This window comes from Balaenoptera acutorostrata, chromosome 2 (genome assembly GCF_949987535.1).
Source record: "Balaenoptera acutorostrata chromosome 2, mBalAcu1.1, whole genome shotgun sequence".
Lineage (NCBI taxonomy): Eukaryota > Metazoa > Chordata > Mammalia > Artiodactyla > Balaenopteridae > Balaenoptera > Balaenoptera acutorostrata.
This window is the reverse complement of record NC_080065.1, coordinates 40,111,303-40,124,307: the sequence shown is the minus strand read 5'-3', so window position 1 is coordinate 40,124,307 and position 13,005 is coordinate 40,111,303.

The following is a 13,005-nucleotide window of genomic DNA, read 5'->3' as shown; positions in this document are numbered from 1 at the left end:
CTAAACTTCCCTCTTAGAACTGCTTTTGCTGCGTCCCATAGGTTTTGGGTCGTCATGTTTTTGTTGTCATTTGTTTCTATGTATTTTTAAATTTCCTCTTTGATTTCTTCAGTGATCTCTTGCTTATTTAGTAGCATATTGTTTAGCCTCCATGTGTTTGTGTGTTTTCCTGGTTTTTCCTGTAATTGATTTCTAATCTCTTAGTGTTGTGGTCAGAAAAGATGCTTGATACAATTTCAATTTTCTTAAATTTTCTGAGGCTTGATTTGTGACCTGAGATGCAGTATCTTTTTTTTTTTAAATAGAGGATACTTTATAGTATATTTTAGAAATATTTTCATTTGAAAATGCTTAAAAACTTTATAAAGTTTATTTACTTAAATGTGTAAGAAAATTATCTTGGAAGCTCATTACATTGTACATCTTCTGCAATGAGGCCAGAACAATGAAAGATTATGATAAATATGTTAAACAATATAAACAATAATTTAAGTAATTATTATGATAATGCAAACACTGAAAATTTCTATTGACAACTGGCATTCTACATACCACAATGGGGTTGGAAAATATTGTTGTGCTAATTCATTTTGTTTTTTTTGTTTGTTTGTTTTTGTTCCAATATACTACTGCACTTTATTTTTATTCAGTGACAGGAATGTCTACCTAGATAAGCATCATTTATTTAAAAAAAGGAAGAAAGAAAGAAAGAAGAAAAACTAAAGGCATGAAAGTAAAAAGGGTTTTTTAAAAAAAAATATATGACCATAAGCACAAAATAAGCTAAAAAAAAAAAAAAAAGCAAGCTTTGTGCTGATGATTCCAGAAGTGTTTGAAAGCATGGGTCCTGGAGGGAGGCTGCCTAGTTCTATGTCCTGAAACTGACTTCCTGGTTGCATGATGTTGACAAACGACAAGACCTCTCCATACTTGACTTTCCTTTTCCATAAAATGGGTAATAACAATACCCAACTGTTAAGACACATGTGAGGTTTAAATACTTTGATTAAAATACTTTGAAGATTAAACGTGTTTAAACAGAGCTTTAACAATGCCTAATAAATAATAAGCAGTGCATGTTGTCAGTATTACTATTATATAAATCTTTAGTCTCAAAGGATGCATTACTACTATCACCATTTTGAGATAAAAGGTAAAAAAAAAAAAAAAAAAAAGTTGTCACAAAACAAAGATAGTGATTTTGGATCTTGTGCTCCTAACCCTTATATAATTCAGCCTGCCAGAAACTGGAGAGAACAGAGGAGTTAACCCAGAGCTTGATAAAAGCAAAATGCATAATTTATCCCTGATAGGTATTTGACAGATGTGATTGTGGATCTGACCAAATCCCTCTATATTTGGTACAGTTTCTTTACTCCAATTATTATAGAATGACAGTGACATAACTTGAGTATAGATGTGTTAAAAATAAAGCTGATGGTCTCCAAGTAGGATGAAACGCCTCTTGACAAAAACCTTTATATGAAGACTGGACCACTATCTGCCAGGAATGGCTTAAGGAAGAGATAGGTTGGGATATCCTGAAAGATCCCTGGCAATTCTAAAATGTTCCAAAAATCCATTCAACTTGGGTTACATATAATCTCTGATTGAAAAAAAAAAAAGCAAATTAAATTAACACCATAAACAATACCACAAAAGATTCCCCAGCTTTTAAAAGAGCCAACTCTTTTTAAAACTACAAATACATTAACTGTAAGAAAATATACAGGGGATTCCCTGGCAGTCCAGTTTTTAGGACTCTGCACTTTCACTGTTGAGGGCCTGGGTTCAATCCCTGGTCTGGGAGCTAAGACCCGACAAGCCGTGGGGCCAAAAAATATATATGTATACACAACTGCTTACAAGTTCATCTTATCCATTCCCTAAAGCATTTCTAATCTATGGTTGTGAAGAGTTAGCTAATAGGTCCTACACTGAGAACATAAAAATAAAATAAACAAGAACTAACTGTAGAGCTTTATGAAGACTTCTCAGACATTTTACAAATCCAGATGCCTTCTCCCTAAATTGAACTGAGTAAGATATTGCTGAAGAATCAAATCATTTTGATGGTGCATCTACTCAACAGACAGTTGTCTCTCTTCAGAAAATCACTTAATGATGTTTGGACTATTTCCACCTGTCAGCCCTGCCCCATGTGAGAGCTAACTATTTCTCCTTGTCAGAGCTGAAAAATGCCAATATTTAAGGTCTATCATCCTGAAGTGGCTAAGTCCACACTGAGAGAGTTTTACCATCTGCTGGCTCTCTTCCTTCCCTGATCACTGTGCTTAGGGAAAGAAAACATGTGTACATGTGTATGTTTTCCAAAGCAAATGAGAATGAACTTTCAAATTAAATGCCCTTCAGAAACAAATTTACCCACTTGAGCTTTGCCCACTGCCTGAGGCAACTGAAAACCAAAACAGGATGTTTTTCTGAAAGGAGTGGCTGGCTTACCTTACTTTCTCATTATAAAGAGCAACCACCCACCTGTGTGTTACTGTTTTGCTTCAGAGGAAGGAGGGGATTGGGGGACATACGTATAGATATAGCTGATTCACTTTGTCATACAGCAGAAACTAACACACCAGTGTAAAGCAATTCTAAGCCAATAAAGATGTAAAAAAAAAAAATCAATGTAGGTCACTTAAATCTTGAAAATTAAAAGTCCTTCAAAAACCCTAACGTTTTTCAGGGATCTCTGACAACTGTTTGGTCCAATTTCTAATGTTTTTTCATGTCCTTCACAAGTGCCTCCACCCCCAAAATTGGTTGTATTCTTTTGTCATCTTCTTAAGAATGAAGTTAGTGTTTCCCTTTAGATCCTAGCAGTCATTCCAGAAATCTCTAACAAAAAATATCTACTGAACCTGTACAGTCTTCTCTGAGGTGGATGCTTTTATCTTCACTTTGTAGAGTAAAAAAAAAGGTAGTAAGCGTTGTTGGTTGGCTCCAAAACAAAGAAATTCAGGGAACCACATTTTCCTGGCATTTCTGAAAAAAATGCTGAAAAACTCAGAAGAAAAAGACCTTAAGATTTAGAATCTAGTTATAAGGCAGGATTCAGGATATACTCTGAGGTAGAAAAATAGATGAATGTCCCATTCTTTCTAATTTTTGTTTATCAGAATATTTTTTATTATTATAAAAATATTCCAGCTTTTGTAAGACTTAGGAGAGGGCCTTCAGGCTATGGCATGAAGAGGCTGGCAAAAAAACCTGCTAGAGCTTTGGGTAAGAAGAGCAGAAGTCTGAATCCTTCCTGCCTGAGACACTGCCATCACCCCTACCCCTCCCTCACCTCCCACCCCACTCCCACCCTCCCCATGCCCCGCTCCTGATCCAGCTCAGCTCAGTCTGCAGAACTGGTAGTTTTACAAGAGAGTCTGTCCATGGACACCAGCAGAAAGATTCAGGAGGGGATAGGCAAGGGATTGGGGTGGGGGTGGGAGTGTGAGTGGGGGGCAAGAGGGTGAATCCCACAGAAAACAAAAAGGGAGAACCTGTAGCTTTGCCAGCCTAAAGTGGAAATCTAGTTAGGGATCAATACTGGACCAGCCAAAAGTTTAATCAGAGATCAGTTTGTGTATGTGAGAAAGCCATAGATATAGTAGATAAGACTTGGCTGACCAGAAAACTATGTACGTATGCAGAGAAAGCCAGAAAGCCCTGCAGAAAGAAAAAGCCAAAGCAGACTTCAGAACTTGCTGAACATTGAATGTGCTCTTCAACCACACACAGTCATATTAGTAGAGGGTAGAAGTCTTATGGAATTGAAGCATTTGAGCACAAGCTTAACCCAAAACACTAGGCTATGCAGACACAAGGGTGAGCCTTAGGAAGCCAAGCTAAAAAGAAAAATAAGAATAAAAAACTGAGCAGACACATCAACAGTCATATACCAGAGGGGACACAAATTCTGCAACAACAAAAACTCAGAGACAAAGGTCAGGATCAATAGTTACTATATTATTTTAAATGTTCAGTTTTCAACAAAAATATTTTAAAAAACATATAAGGTAACAGGAAAGTGTGACTCAGAAATAAAAGCAGTCAATACACATTGACTCTTAGTGGGCCCAGATGTTGAATTTAGCAGATAAAGACGTCAACGTAATTATTATAAATATGTTCAAATAATTAAAAGAAACTATGTTCAAAGAATGAAAGAAAAAAGTGATAACAGTGATTCAACAGATAGGGTATCTCAGTAGATAAATAAAGACTTTAAAAATGGAATTGCAGGGCTTCCCTAGTGGCGCAGTGGTTGAGAGTCTGCCTGCTAATGCAGGGGACACGGGTTCGAGCCCTGGTCTGGGAGGATCCCACATGCCGCGGAGCGACTGGGCCCGTGGGCCACAACTGCTGAGCCTGCGCGTCTGGAGCCTGTGCCCCGCAACGGGAGGGGTCGCAATAGTGGGGGGCCCACGCACCGCGATGAAGAGTGGCCCCCGCATCACCATGAGGAGTGGCCCCCGCTTGCCGCAACTGGAGAGGGCCCTCGCGCGAAACGAAGACCCAGCGCAGCTAAAAATAAATAAATAGATAAATAAATAGAGTAGCTATTAATTAAAAACAAACAAACAAACAAAAAAACCCCAAGATTATTGGGCTTCACCCTCAGAGTCTCTGACTCTGTAGATCTGGGGTAGGGACAATACTTTAAAAAAAAAAAAATGGAATTGCAGCATCCATTATTATTATTTTAAAACTTAAAATGCCATTGATAGTCTATTTATTTTATTTTCTTGCTTATCATATTCTTGTGAACATAAAATAGTATTTACAAAAGGTCCCCTGAAACCTATTAACCTATTTTCCAAATAATTGGCTTGAATCAAACACAATTTTTTTTTTTTGCCATGAAGACTTACAGGAGCATATAATCCTTGTGGTTGAGGTGGGAAGGCAAGATTCCAAAATTTCATTTGAAGATGTAATCTCTTTTCCAAAGAAGCAATTTCAGGCTAACAAAAACTCTCAACTCATGATGTCACTAATATTGTATTAATAGTACATGCTATCAAAGATAGAAATGCATTCTGAAAACCACCCCAGCACACTAAGGAGACATCATCTACTACAGTCCCTTACTTTCTCATTATAAAATAAAATGGAAGTAGGTACCCACTCCTTCACTTTATAAATGATGCCAAGGTCCAGAAATTGTAAAAAAAACAAAGTGTTCAAGTTCACAAAAAGAATAGAAAAATCAAAACTAGAAGTTAGATTTCCTGATTTCTAATCTAGTGCTTCTAAGGTTATTCTTGAAGCTCAGGATTTAAAATCTTTGGGATGCAGTAAACACATTTAAGTGATTTAAGAATGGTTTTAGATTACCAATAACCCAATTATATTATGATTAATATTATGATAAGCGTACAGGTCTCAAGGTTTATTTGCTAATGTTTATTAAGCCAGGCACTATTCTGTAACATTTTATGTGTATTATCACACTTAATAGTTTCATGAGGTACTTATCTCATTTACAAATGAGAAAACTAAAGCTCAGAGGTGTTAAATAATTTATACAATGGTAGAAATAGAAGAACTGAGTTTACAATAATAATCACAACTAATTATTTTGGGCATTTGCTATGTGTCGGGCATTCTTCTAAGCACTTTATACATAGTAACACATTTAATTCCCATAATAAACCTGTAAGGTAGTTACTCTCAGTTTCCCCATTTTACAGATGAGAAAATGAATACACAGAGAGCCTGAGTAATTTTCCCAAGGTTATACAGGTAATAAGAAGTGATAGCAGGATTTGAACCCATGCAGAATTTCAACCTAGCCAATATGGACTTGTGCAACATAGCCATGCTCTTACCTACTATCCTCATATTACTATTTAAAAGCCAGATTTTTAAATCACTACATTGAAAGGCCTATCATACCTCAGTATTCTTCTAGTAGTTGTTGGCTCTCTCATGGACCCTAAAAAGCAGTCTATGAATTAAATAGTTTAGGATAAAATTAACATGTTCTAACATTGGTTGCAATGATAAAAGATATTCTTGCTCTGAATTCCTCTAGCATCAGTGTCTATTGTAATCAGTGTCTTTTAAAACAGTTATTACTGACTTGTTTACATAGACAAGTCTGGGATTCATTTCCATCTCTAATATGTCATGGTGCTGTGTTTAACATATATTTTTTAGCTAAATTATTGAAGCACTAATTTTCAGTAGTTATATTAAAACAGAGAAAAAATATCTTCAGGGCTGATTTGATTATTTACAAATAGACATTAAGCACAAGAAAAATGAAATTATATTGTAAGGAAAAACTCTATATTTTCTATGGAGATAATAGTAATATTGAAGTATATTTGAATAAGATTTTTAAAGTTAAAATATGAAAGGAAACACGAGTCAGGGCAATATGAGTAATTTTGCTTATTATATTTCAGGTTACATTAACTAACACCCTTACCTCCAAAATTATTTTGGAGAATTAATAAAAACAACAACTGATGTATAAAAGATGAATGACTTTTTGGCAATTAATTTAATTCTGAGGCAAGAGAATAGTTTTCAAATAGACTTAAGATACTATTTCTTACTAGTTTTGTGGATCTCAATCACTTACAACATATGTTAAACGGTCTTTAAAAGTATGCCGTTCTTTTCTACTATAACTTTTCATTCTAGTCTGTCAATATTTGTCCTAAGAGTCCATATTTTTCCTACTCTACAGTTTTTCAATCCAAGAATTCTTCTCTTTTAATTTTTTATTTATGTTTTTATTCCTTTGTGTTTCTTTCCTTTGAAATTGCATCTTTCCCCCTTCAATCTCCCTTCTTACCCAAAATACTGCATCTTTCTTTATAAGATTTTTATCACCCCTTGGTTATTTAAAGTTTTCAGATAGCAACTAACATTGCCTACTGTGTTAATTTAAAAAAATGTTTGCACGTACATTATCTCATTCATTCTCATAACAACACTGTGAGATATGTATTATTATTCCCAGTTAATAGTAAGGAAAAAGATACTCTTTAAAGTTAATTGAACTGCCCAGAATCATTATGTTGAAGGTAACAGAAGTAGATTTTTAACCCAGATATATTAACTCCAAGCCACATTCTTTACTACACCAAGATGGCAGAGAAGAGGAGCTGATTATTTACTTGATTAAATATTAATCTACATGTTTAATGACAATCTGCTATATGCTCTGGACTTTAAACACAGTGAGAGAGCCAATTATTCAATCTAATAATTATTGAGAACCTACTAAACGAAGCTGTATATTGCACAGAGCTTGCAGCTAAAAGAGAAATTAAGAAATTAAAATCCATATTCCCTCTCTTAAAGGGATCACAGACTAAATGATAAAGTCAGCTATGCATGCATGAAAAGAAAATAAATGCCTGATATTAATGCAGAATTGTGCCTTTAAATAATTAAATGCCACAGGAATTTCATGAAAAAAAAAAAAGATCACTTTGAGTTAGAAGGTAGAAGAAAATGTAACCCACGTGGATGGATCTAGGTGGACCCTAAATGATGGTGCTTTGCAGAAAAGTGGACAGCACAGAGAAAACATTCTAAGAAATAGAATGGGCTAGGATACAGAAGAAAGTACAAAGGCATGTCAAGGAAGTTTTAAAGATCCATGAAGACATAAGTAATGGCTACTACTAGGATGGGGACATAAAAATATTATCAAGTGCTAAGTTATCAGAAGAACTGTAGATCATATGGAAGACTGAAAATGTGAAACACACCAACGACTCCAAGCACATACAATAGCTAGCCAAAATGCAGCAAAACTATTTTTAGTAAAGCTGAACTTTTAAACAGAAAAGAGCAAATTTTAGGTGTCAGAAATGAAGAGAAATTTCAAATCTGTAGCAAGTTGGTAATTGCATCATATTTGAGGCTTGGGACCTGGGATGGTTAGTAAAATCTTATAAAGATCTAGGCCACAATCATTGTGCAGGGCAGGGACTTGGAACAGGTCTTCTGAATAACACTGAGAAGCAGAGAGCTGCTGTACCATTAACAGGAACCAGAAACACTGCATCACCGACACAGGAATTTAGCCCAGAACTGAGTACTCCCCTCCCCACAACAGTAAGCTATGAGCAGGGATAGTGTTCCCCAGGAGAAATCAGATCCCCAAATCTGAGTGACACGCAGGTGTGTAGCCCAAATACATACCATATATATGATACAGAAACAACAGACTGAGAATATAACATAAAAACTGGTCCTAAGCTATTAAAACCCTTTGTGTCTGGGATAGGAAAGAGTTTGCTATAATTGAGAACAAGCAAGAAGGTAAAGGATGGAATAGAATCCATAAAACAAGAACAGGATAGCATTAAAAAAAAATTTTTTAAAAAAGGTCGAATGGGAAAAAATATGAAATGTCCAGGATTTAAGAAAGATGTGTTCCCTTATCTAGAAAAGGCACACAGGGAATTCCCTGGTTAGGACTCCTCACTCTCACTGCTGACAGCCTGGGCTCAATCCCTTCAATCCCTGGTTGGGGGAACTAAGATCTCACAAGCCATGTCGTACAGCAAAAAAAAAAAAAAAAAAAAAAGGGCACACAAAATCCAGTAGGGTAATATAAAGAAATTCACTCATAGATATATCAAGCCTGGAAAATACTTTGCCATTGTCTCTCTGTTCATTCTCAGTCTTCTCAGCTTCTGTAAATTTTATTAGCAATACACAGGAGCTAATCCTATATGGAATGTGTTTTAAGTTTTCCTTCATAAACTGTATTCTGGGTGATAGACTCAGTTTTATCTTCAAACTGACTATCTATTCAGATGTACTTAAGTTGATCCTTTAACTAAACTATTTAGTATATATTTTACAATTCAATTATTATATATATGTATATATACATATATATATATATATATACACACATACATATATATTTCCCATTCAAGAATAGGGTTAAAAAAAGACATTGTAAGGTATAAAAGACTTTAAAAGTTTACTTGTAAAGACCCTTGCTGAAATAACTAGTAAAGGATGTACTTCAACAAAAAGAAAAAAAAAGAAATTAAACCCTGCAGAAAGGGAATAACAAGAAACAATAACAAACAATGGAATTAGTCAAATAAAAAGATAAATGGGACTGGGTGAGGGCATCACCAGCACCAAGAAGTGCTGTGAGGTACTGTAAGTATTTGTTGTTAAATTAAACGAAATAAGTATTGAATTACATAAATAACTATATTTTTAGGATTTAAAAGCAAGGTGCAATAACAATAATACAATGGAAATGATGGCAGGTTTGGAGGGAAATTAAAGCACTCAGGTTCTTATACTTGTTAAGGGACTGATCACCTTTGGACTTTTCTGAAAAATAGTAAAGTTGTGTGCATTTAGATATTTTAAATATTTTGGGAAGGCCATTAAAATGAATGTAATAGTATATATAACTTCGAAACCAGAAGAAGAAATGAAGAAAACTCCATTAATCCAACACACTCAGAGAAAGAAAAAACAGGCAATACATAGATTAAAATAAAATGATCAAAGTAAGTCTAAATATATCAGTACTCATAAAAATAGAAGATGGGTGTGTGGGTAAGGAGGAGCATTTGAGGAAGATTTCCTTGGGAAAGTAGTGCTGAGATTCCCAATTCCTCCTTCCTAAGAGTGTGTGTGCGTGTAGTAGGAGGGTGGTGAAATGATGAATGATTACCCCCTTCCATCTAGAAGGGTTTGGCTTCAACAGGACACCAAGAGTGCTTCTTTTCCCAGGGAATGAGGCATGACTCCTGCTTGAGACATTGCCAAGTTGCAATTAAGACTAAACTAACAGTGGTCCTGGAGGCAGGAATGTGCTGCTGCCCCAGGACTGGACCACCCTCCCAAGGGTCTGTATAGGTCTAGGTTTTATGGCTATTTCTCTTGGACCAGATATGGACCACATGGACAGAGAGCAGGGCTAGGGCCATTTTAAATACTACCCCAGAAAACTGCCTTGAGAGAGGAAGAATGAGGGGGATCAGTAGCATGAGCTGTGTGGTGCAGACCACCTGCAAAGTAAAGGCTGTCGGAGGACCCCTAAATGTGGGGAACAGAATGCTCTGCCTGATGCTTGACAGTTACAGGTGAAAGATCCAGAATCTCAGATCCCACAAGAGTATAAGCTTTAACCATCTGCCAGATGCAGAGAGCACAAAGCCACCCAACTAAGAAAGAACTGCCCTATCTCATCCTTCCTTCCTTCCTTCCTCACTGACAGCCCCCATTAAATGCTGGCAGACCAAGCAAGCAGCTATCAAAGAAAAAGTGGGTATTTTTTAATCAAAAGAAAATGCTTTTATTAGCATGAAAACTGGGGAAAAACAGACTTTCGAATAAAAAGCATCAATGGGGATTAAGGATATAACATAATGATAAATGGAACAAACCACTAAGAAGATATATTCATCGTGTAATTTTATGCACCTAACAATGTGATATTGAAATACTTCAAATAAAATTAATAGCATTACAAGGACAATTCGAAAAAGAGTCTCACTAAATCTTTCTTAAGAAGTGATACATCAAAAAGCATAAAATAAGTACAAAAAAGAATTGAATAATATATTCATCTATCAATCCAATAGTTGTATGAGGGAATTTTGTGTCTTAAAAAATAAAGAATATACATTATTTTCAAGAATTGAATATTTATTTAAATTGCTGAAATGCCAGCATAAGAAGGAAGTTTTAGCAAAATCCAGAGATAATATAATGTAGATCATATATTAATCTATGAAAGACAGCAAAAGAAAAATTTTTACTATATTATTCTTAAAAAATTCTAATTGAGTTATGGATTAAAATGTATTTATGTTATAAATATCTAGAGATATAAAATACTGGAAATGGTACAGATTAAAACTCATCTAAACTATTATTTAAAAGGAAATTTATAGCCTTCAATAAATACATTAGGGGAAAAAGGAAAAATAATGAACCAACATTAAATTCAAGAAGCTAAAAAGGAAAACTGAGTAAATTCAATGAAAATAGTAAGAAAATAACAGAATTGAAATAGTGAAGTAGAAAGTAAAGTAACATGGGAGATCATTTTTTATGCTTAACCTTTGAAAAGATTAATAAAATGTATTTCTGGAAAAATTGATTAGAGAAAAAAGGATAAGAGCAAATAAATATTACAAAGGAAAAAGAATATAACTACAGATAAGGCCATAATTTAAAATTATAAGGAAGTTCTACAAGCAATGTTATGCCAATAATTTTGAATTCTTAGATGAAAAAATAGGAAAGGCTATTCAATTTATTTTTAAGACTAGAACAAACTCAATATTCAGAGCAGAATTAAATGTCAGTTTTCCTTAAGCGCAAAAATCCTAAATAAAATATTATCAAATCAAATTCAGAAATGTCAGTAAAAAAAAGTCATGACCAAGTGGGTTTTCCAAATAATGCAAGGATGATTCTGCCGGGGTTTAGGGAAGGCCACCCTGAGAGATGTACCACTCTGGCATGCAGATTATTTCAAGCTGAAAACAAGCAAGACCCAAAAGACTCAGGAAGAACCTTTGAACTTCCCCCTAACTGCTTAAAAAAAACCTTAAGATAGAAGGCCTGTTCCAGGAAGGAGCTATCACCATAGATAACTGTCGTAAAGTATGAACTAGGTGTGGTAGATAGGAAGGAACCTAGCAAGGTCCTTTTGATCAAAGTTCTCTCTGTGCCCCATTGTCTCTAGATGGCCCAGCAAACATTCATTTAACAAACATTTATTCTTTCAGTCTTCCTGTAAATTATTTTACTTCCTTTAGAAGTTCCAGACCACTACCTCCTTATCCTTAGTCCCAAATGATGTAAATACCTCATCTTGCCTTACTATCTTTGGAATTCAAACTTACATGAATTCCCCATATATATGTAATAAATTTGATATTCTCCTGTTAATCTGTCTTACGTCATTTTAATTATTTGACCAGCCAAAAGAACTAAGAGAAGGGGGGAGGGGTGGATATTCCCCTCCCCCACAAGTCTAAATTAGAAAATCCATTATTCTAAGATCTTCGTTGAATGGTTTAAGATGGAAAAATCCTATGACCTTGTAAATGTTTGCCATATAGCATTCAATAAAATTACTCATTTGTGAGTAAAAAACAAAAAACAGTCTTAATCAACTAAGAACAGAAACACTTAGAGTAAACATTGCATTTAACAGTGAAACTTTAGAAGCATTCCCAATAAAGTCAGGAGGGATTCTTTGAGGTACTAATTAGACCAAAAAAAAAAAAAAAAAGTTAAGAAAACTGGCCTTAATGATGAAATAAAGGGGCATTTCCTTTTCTCAATAGCTCTGTGAATGGGCAGCCCACAAATTCCACACACAGACTTTCTATTGATGGCAATGGGATTAGTGTGAGGTTTAAGTACAAAACAAGCAATTAAGATCCACCCTTTGTTTAAAAGATTTCCTATGCAAGATGTTAAACAGGGGCAGGAGCTCTGTCATCCTGTTGGAGAGACAAGCCCTCACATTTAAAACCTTATGAACTCTTTGGGTGATCAAACTTGGTGCACTAATAAGTCAGGCGGAGTAAGGTAAGTCCTAAACATAAAAGTTTTTCAATTTTAAAAGCTTTCTTATGGTCATTAAACATTTCAGACAAATACTCATTATGAACTAATTGGTAGCAAATGTTCATTTGAAAATTTAAGCTGGTTTTGAGTTATAGTGGTTTGGTTTTGAGACTTGAAAACTAAAATAATGAGAAAAAATTGTGTGAGCATCTTTCCACACTTAAAAATTTCAATCAGCAAAACCTATTGTTATTTAGATGTCAACTCTGAATAAAATGAGCCTTCTAATCCCAGAGTTAGGGAAGCTTCTCTAAATTCTTTATATCGTGAAGATAATTTCTTCTGCTGTGTCCCCTTCTTTTTCCCACTGTCATTCTCAAGATCTGTTGAGACACGTTTGTGAAATTCTCCTTAAATTTTGAAATCTTGAGGATTGGAAACAGGCATTTTCTGTAGAGA